An 8,272-nucleotide genomic window follows, 5' to 3' on the forward strand; every position below is an offset into this window, starting at 1 on the left:
TTTCAGCGACATTTGGCCAAAAAGTAAAAAGTGCTAAGTTTACCCTAAAGCGCGCTAGTCTTGTACTTTTAGTAAAGTCAGCTGTTTTCCAGTTAAAAACGCTGGAAACAGGCCAAAACGCAATGTTTTCAGTTACATTGATATATACAATCTACAAGAAAACAGCAGTGAAAGGCAAAAATTAGGCGAAAAAAGAAAGTTTTCAACGACACTCAGCCGAAAGTGCGAAAAACTCGCTCATTTTGGTAAAAACACGGCTTTGCAAAAAGTATGTGCAAACAATCCGAAACGCACATTTTCTTATCACATTACGATGACATCGGTAATAAAACACAAGCCCATAACAAGCTCAAATCGGGCTCAAGTAACACGGTTTTCTAAAGGTATCTGAAAACAAGCAAAAACGCACATTTTTCATTAGATTCCGTTGAAATCCGTAAGAAAACATCAATTTTAGAGGAAATGCAATGTTTTAGCGAAATTTGGCGAAAAAGTAGAGTGCTTAAGTTTGCTCTAAAACAAGCTCAAATAGGGCTCAAAAACACGGTTTAGCCAGAAGTCTTTGCAAACAAGAAGAGATGCATTCTTTTAATCGAGAGATTTAGCGGAGCTTCCGTAAATGTATATCTAGCCCTTCACTTTATTCCAAATTCTCAACACTGGCTGTCGAGGACGTTATCTAGTGACTAGGGGACCAGTCTATGTTTGAGAGGAGAGAAAGGTGGGGAACCGCTCCGACAAATTTCTCCAACGTGTCACCCTCCGCTGGTAAGCGTAGAAAATTAAAAAGAAGCAACTTTTAACTTTTAACTTGAGGTAAACCTGTTATTTTTTAGATGTCCTTGGACAGTCTGCGTCTCGTTATTCATACACGGCGTCCTTTTAAGAGTTTTCTGTTATTTTTCTCGGTAACCTCTGCATATAATGTCACTGTTCGATACATGATCTTTGCAACTCTAGCTACTGAAATACGAAATTTATCTTGCATCTTTTTTTTTTCCCTGCGAAAGTCTGATTTAAACAAAGCCAAGCTAGAACAAGATTATATTTCAAACTTGATGTTTAAGGATTCAATAACGATGATTTTTGTAGAAACCCAGAAAAAATAACTAGATCTCATTCGTATATGTAAGTTACAGAAATTAATTACAAAACATCAATAAAGTTTTCTCGTTAGTTTTAAAGCTGAGTTGACGTTGTTATTGGCCTTAAAGTGGTTGTAAATGGTATCTCATGTCAGCCTATAGATGAACCTCCTGGATTAAAGCAACATTTTAACACAACAAGAAACTATATTGATCCGAAAAAAGTATTAATTTGACCATCTGCTAAGACTTTCACCGGTTCACTAAGACAAAATTTTAACATGAAAGTTTTTAAAAGGGCTTCGATATTTGTTGAGATTGGATAACTCATGCTCACAACTTAGGTTATACATTAAATTCACAGCTGTCTTCAATTTTTCCACTAATGTTGTAACAAGCTGGAAAATCGTTGTAATATATATTTCAACCCAACTATTCTCTACATGTGTGCCCCTAAACATTAAAGAGAAGGCAGTGAAAACATAAATTAAAAGGGGGGATGCTCATTAACTTCAGCTTTAATTGTGGATGGATCCTTGCTTTTCCAGATTCCCAACCTTTAAAACTCATACAATTTGCGGCCAATTCCTGGCATGTATAGCAATGTTTACTCTAGATATCAGCAGTTGTAAGAACACCAGGCACTATTGAGACCTTGAGCCTGAGTATTCAATTCCATCCAAGTAACCTGTTATAGTATGTATACAACATGTTACAATCATGAAACTGCAGTACACATATATGATTTTCAAATATTCAAAATTCATTGATATATATCACTTTAACGGGTTTCAACCAACATAATGACCAGCTCCCAGTTGGCTGGTTAGCTCAGTTGATAGAGCACTGCACCGGTATTGTAGTATGGGTCTGAATTTTTTTTCAGGCCCTATTTCCACCCATTAGATAAGTACACATATATGACTTTCATATTTTCAAAATTCAGGAATAAAGCTATTGACACATTCTATCTTACAAGAAAAACATCTGTGAAGCTATAATTACAATTTACCTTTCATGTAAGCAAGCCATATTAAAACATACGATATGAATAAATTTAATCTGATTATCTCACCAAGTTTAACTGCAGCATCCACGATCTAATAAACTTGTCTTTGAATGGGAAAATTAAAACCTGACTGTGTGTTTTCTCACCACTACCATTCTATTATCACAAATCAATCTCATAAAACTTAATAATAACAATAAGAATTATGAGAAGATTGAAATCAATAATTCACTTCCTTCTCTGTGACAGCTTAGAAATTAAACACAAAGGCTACCAGCAGCAGGTTTTCTCATTGTAACTGCAGGTTTCATAACATCAGATATTCATCACATCATTATTTCATACATGTATTTGAAAGCATTGGTAGATTTTAATCGTTATGATATCAATTATTGCCCCACTTTAAGACACATAGTCATATGTATAAGGAAGATGGCAAATAAGTAAAACTGTATCATACTCCACTCTGTAGGATAACATTCCAAATTCATTGAAATAAAGTTGACTTTGTAATTCAGGTTTTAGAAATAGAAATGTGTAATACCTCTTTATTAGGACCAGGCAGCAATGCCACTTACAAATTTTCAAACAGCAAATGCCAAAAAACTTAGAGATGGAATTTAACTACAATAGAGCTACTAAAATATGGCATATCTTTTTAATGAGACTTTAATCATTGGCTGGCACACAGATATATAGAAGAGGCTTTGTAAAGACCCAGGGCAGTCACATTGCAGATTTCTGAGAATCATACTATGTCAGGGAGACTAATGACACCTGTTCAGGTGAGTTTACCTTGGAAAGAGACCCCTGCAACAGTTATGTTTTATCTTCACACACTTGAATTAAAAAAGAAAAATTAATTATTTGCAAGCAGTTTACATCAAAAGAACCTCATTAAAATAAAATAGAGCAGAAGGATATTAACTTCATTTAAATGCCTAGAATCGTACGAAAATTTTGAAATGTGCCTCATTTGTGGTATAGATACGAATCACTTATTCAAATTGCAAGGGTGTAAGTCAATGAATCCAAAAGAAAATATTCAAGCAGGTTATAGACATGGTTCATGAATTGTAAACTAGTAATATATGTGAAAAAAGTTTACTGGAATTCGGCTTTCTGTATTTGTGATGTTGATACGAACTTATCGTTAATGATCACTTATGAAGTTTACTGGGTGTAACTCAATGAATTGAATGCAAACTAACCGTTAGATCACCTAAACGGATTCAGATTATGTGAAAAGAACTCCTCTTGAATTTGAAACTGTAAACAACGACTACTAATTACGCTTACCATGGTGTTAACCAGCGTGCTTATGAGCACACTGTAAAGACTCGATCCGTTTCAGTACGCGATCACAGCTCTAATGCTTCTTGCAAAATACAATGAAAATCATTTGCCAAGACTGATTCTTCAGCTTCCAGCGTCAGAGGAAAACAGCAGTTATCCGCCTTAATCAAGGCGAGTGTAGCTTAGCTCAGTAATTAGATCAGTTAGTCAACGAGTCACAGCCGGTGAGGCGCCAGTAAGTCAGCCAGCCAATCAGTCAGCCACTCAGTAACCGCTAAGTTAGCCGCTCAGTTACCAGTTCGTCGGTAAGTGAGTTAGCCAGCGAGGTACCAGAGAGACAGTCTATCAATTAGTTAGACAGCCAGTCGCCAGTCAGTAGCCAGTAACTCAATCAGTCAGTAAGGCAAGCGATGAACAAGTCAGTCAGTCGGTCAGTTACCAGTCAGTCAGTTAAACAGTAAACCAACTCTTCTATTATCCAGTCAGTCACCACGTTAGCGAGTCAGTTAACCAGTCAGTCATCAGTCAGTCAGCCAGTCAGACACCAAACCGTCATCAAGGCAGTAAACCAGTCAGACCGCCGGTCAGGTACGTAGTGAGTAAGTCGACTAGTCATCCATTCAATCAATCACCAGGCAGTTAGTCAATCCGTAAGCCACTCAGTCACAAGTCGGTCACCAAGTCACTTAACCAGTCAGTCAACCAATTAGTCAACCAATTAGACAGCCGACAGGAACCAGTGAGTCAGTCAACTATTCAGTCAGCCAGTCAGGTATCACCGAGGAGGTGAACCAGTCAGTCAGCCAGTCAATCACCAGTCCGTTGGCCACTCACTCACAAGTCAATTCTCAAGTCAGTCACCGGTCAGTCAGCAAGGCGGTAAACCAATCTGTCCATTAGTCACTCGCCAGTCATTCGGACACTCAGTTAGCCAGTCATTCACCAATAGGTCAGCAAGTCAGTCAACCATTCAGATATACAGTCAGCTACCAGTAATTCACTAAATCGCTCAGGCAACTAGTCACCGAGACAATCACTAGTAGATTAGCCAGACAGTGTACCAGATACTCAGCCGGTCATATACCAGCAAGTCAGTCAGCCACTCAGTCACTCAGTCAACAAGTCAGTCAGCCAGTCAGTCACCACTCAGTCTCTCCATTACCAGTAGGAAAGTCAACCAGTCAGTGAGCCGGTCAGGTACCAGCGATTCAGTCAGCCAAACAGTCAGAGACTAGTCACCCACGAATACCTCTGTCCACAAGTCAATCAACCAGCCAGTCAGCCAGTCATTCAACCAGCCAGTCAGCGACTTAAGTACCAGTGAGTCAGTCAACCAATTAGTGAGCAACTCAGGCCCGTCAAATAACCACTTAGTCACAAGTCGGTCAAGAATTCAGTCGGTCAACCAGTCAGCCAGTCACTCTTCAGTCCCTAGCCATTGAGTGAGTCACTCAACCATTCAGTGAATCAGTCAGTCAGTTACCCAATCACACAGCCGTTCAGGTACCAGTGAGTTCAGTCAACAAGTCCATTGGCCAGTCGCTAGCCAGTCAGTTTCCCACTCAGTCACCAGTCGGTCCACAAGTCGGTAAACAAGTCAAATAGCCAATCACGCACCAGGGAGTCAGTCACCCACTCAACCACACAGTCCCTCGCCAGTCAATAACCAGTAATTGTGTCAATCAGTCACTCAAGCGGTCAGGTACCACTAAGTCTGTCAACCAGTAAGTCAGCTAGTCAGTCAACCAGTCAGTCAGTCAGTCAGTCAGACCGTCAGCCAGTCAGCCAATCAGCTACCAAGCCAGTCACCAGTTGGTCTTCGAGGCAGTTAAGTAGTCAGTCACCAGGTCAGGTACCAGTAAGTCAGTCAACTACTCAGTCAACCAGTCAGTCAATGACGCCGTCATCCAGTGAGTTATTCAGTCTGTCATCGAATTATTTCGACAATCAATCAAAAGTCAGTTAGCCAATCAATCAGCAGTCAGTCAGCAATGCACTGAACCATTCGGTCAGCCGCTCAGGTACCAGTGACTCAGTCAACCAATCAGTCGTTTACTCACTCACCAGTCAGTTAGCCAGACAGTTGACCAGTCAGTCACCAGCCGTCCAAAATGTCATTTAGCCAGTGATTCAACCTATCAGGCAGCAATTCACTCAGTCCGTGAATGGAAATTTGGTCAGTTAGCCGGTCAAGCTCCAGTGACTCAGTCAACCAGTCAGTTAGCCAATTAGTCACAAATCGGTCAACAAGGAGTCAATAACTCATAGGGACCAATTAGGTAACATTGAGTCCGTTAAGCAGTCAGTCAGCTGGTTACATACCCGTGGGTCACTCAACCAGTGAGTCAGCTGTCAGTCAACCAGTTAATCAACCAGTCAGTCAGACGTTCAGTTACCAGTGAGTCAGCCAATCAGTCATTAAGCCAGTCAGTTAGCAGTCAGTTAGGGAGTCAGTCACTGGCTGGTCACAAGTGAGTTAACCAGTCAGATAGGCGCTCGGGTACCAATGACTCAGTCAAACAGTCACCGAGTCAGTCAATCGCCAGAAAGTAACCATCAGTCATCCTTACAGGAGCTAATGACTCAGTCAACAAGTCAATCGAACAGTCAGTCAGCGGATCAGGTATCAGTGAGTCAGTCGACCATTTAATCAACATGTCACTAGTCAGTCACTAATTGGTGACAAGTCAGTTGACCACTCAGCTCAAGTACCAATGACTCAGTCAAACGACCACTGAGTCAGTCAGTGGCCAGTCAGCAAACATGAACTCATTCAGTCAGTTGACCAGTTAGTGAGCCAGTCAGTCATCCTTTCAGAAGCTAATGAGTCAGTGAACCAGTCAGTCGAAGAGTCAGTAAGCCGATCAGGTACCAGTGACTCAGTCGACCAGTCAGTCACCAGGTCACTAGTCAGTCAGCCAGTCAGTTAGCCAGTGAGTCACCAGTCGGTAATCAGGCTAGTCAACCAGTTAGTCAATTGGCCAAGCAACCGGTCAGTGAGCTGGTCAGCTAAAAGCGAGTCAGTCAACCAGATAGTAAACTAGTCAGTCACCAGGCAATTAGCTCGACGTCAGTCGGTCAGAACGTCTGTCAACAAACAAGTCAGATTGCCCGTGACGTACCAGTGAGTCAGTCAAACAGTACGTCAGGCGCTCACTTACCAGTTATTCAGTCAACTAGTCAGTTAGTTAGTTAGTACGTTACTCAGGCAGTCACCAGTCGGTGAGTCAGTACCAGGTCAGTCTACTAATCAGCTGAGCAAGTCACCCACCAGTCAGTCAGCAAAGCAATCAACCAGTCACTCATTCAGTCGGCGAACTATTAGTCATTCGCCCTAGTCAGTTATTTGGTTAGCTAGTCAGGTAGTGTTAGTCAACCTGTCAGTCACCAGTAGCCAGTAAATCAACTCTTCAATTATCCAGTCAGTGAGCAGTCAGTTAGCTAGTCAGTTAACCACTGAGTCAACAGTCAGTTAGCCAGTCAAACACCAGACAGTCATCAAGGCAGTAGACCAGTCAGTCCGCTGGTCAAGCAACCAGTCAGTCAGTGGATCAGGTACCAGAGAGTCAGTCGATCAGTCAGTCACCGGGTCAATAGTCAGTCAGGCAGTCAGTTAGCCAGTGAGTAACCAGTCGGTCACCAGGCTAGTCAACCAGTTAGTCAAGTGGACAAGCACCCAGTCAGTACGCTGGTCAGCTAAAAGTGAGTCGGTCAACCAGTTAGTTAAAAAGTCAGTCACCAGTCAGCTAGCTCGTCGTTGGTCGGTCAGCAGGTCTGTCAACAGGTCAGATGGCCCGTCACGTACCAGTGAGTCAGTCAAATAGTACGTCAGGCGCTCACTTACCAGTGAGTTTGCCAGCCAGTCAACCAGCCACTCAACCAGTTTGTCAACCGTTCATGTACCAGTGAGTCAGTCAAGCAGAGTGTCAGGCGGCCACGTACTAGTGAGTTGTCAAACAATCAGTCGGTAACCAGTAACTCAGTCGGTCAATCAGTCAGACAACCAGCCAGTCAACCACCATCTCAGCCGTCCAAGTACCAGGCGCTTCGAAAGGCAGTCAACAAGCTTTTCAGCTGTTCAGGTGACAGTGAGTTCGTCACTAGTCAGCCAGTCGCTCATCAAGGTATTCATTTGGACGATACACCAGTCAGTCAACCAGGCAGCAGCCTCAACTTAAGTCATTTAGCCAGTCAGCTACCCACACAGATAGTCAATCAGCCGGTTAGGTACCAGTTAGTCAGTCAACTAGTCAGTCAGTCAGCCAGTCAGTGACCCAGGCAGTCACCAGTCGGTGAGTCGGTACCAAGTCAGTCTACTAATCAGTTGAGCAAGTCACCTACCAGTCAGTCAGTCAACCAGTCAGTCATTCAGTCGGCGAACTATTAGCCATTCGCCCTAGTCAGTTAGTCGGTTAGCCAGTCAGGTAGCAGTGTTAGTCAACCTGTCAATCACCAGTAAGCAGTAAATCAACTCTTCAATTACCCAGTCAGTGAGCGCTCAGTTAGCTAGTCAGTTAACCACTCAGTCACAGTTCCGTTACCCAGTCAGATACAGGACGGTCTCAGCAAGGCAGTAGATCAGTCAGTCCTCCAGTCAGGTTCTCAGTGAGTCAGTCGACTAGTCATCCATTCAATCAGTCACAAGGGAGTTAGTAAATCTGTACGCCAATCAGTCACGAGTCGGTCAGCAGGTCACCTAACCAGTGACTAACTTAACCAGTTAGACCACCAATCAGACAACCGAAAGGAACGGTGAGTCAGTCAATTATTCAGTCAGCTGGTCAGGAATCACCGCGGAGGTCAACCAGTCAGTCAGCCAGTCAATCACCAGTCCGTTAGCCAGTCCGATTCTTAAGTCAGTCACCAGTCAGTCAGCAAGGCG

This window comes from Stylophora pistillata, unplaced genomic scaffold (assembly GCF_964205215.1).
Source record: "Stylophora pistillata unplaced genomic scaffold, jaStyPist1.2 SCAFFOLD_928, whole genome shotgun sequence".
Taxonomy (NCBI): domain Eukaryota; kingdom Metazoa; phylum Cnidaria; class Anthozoa; order Scleractinia; family Pocilloporidae; genus Stylophora; species Stylophora pistillata.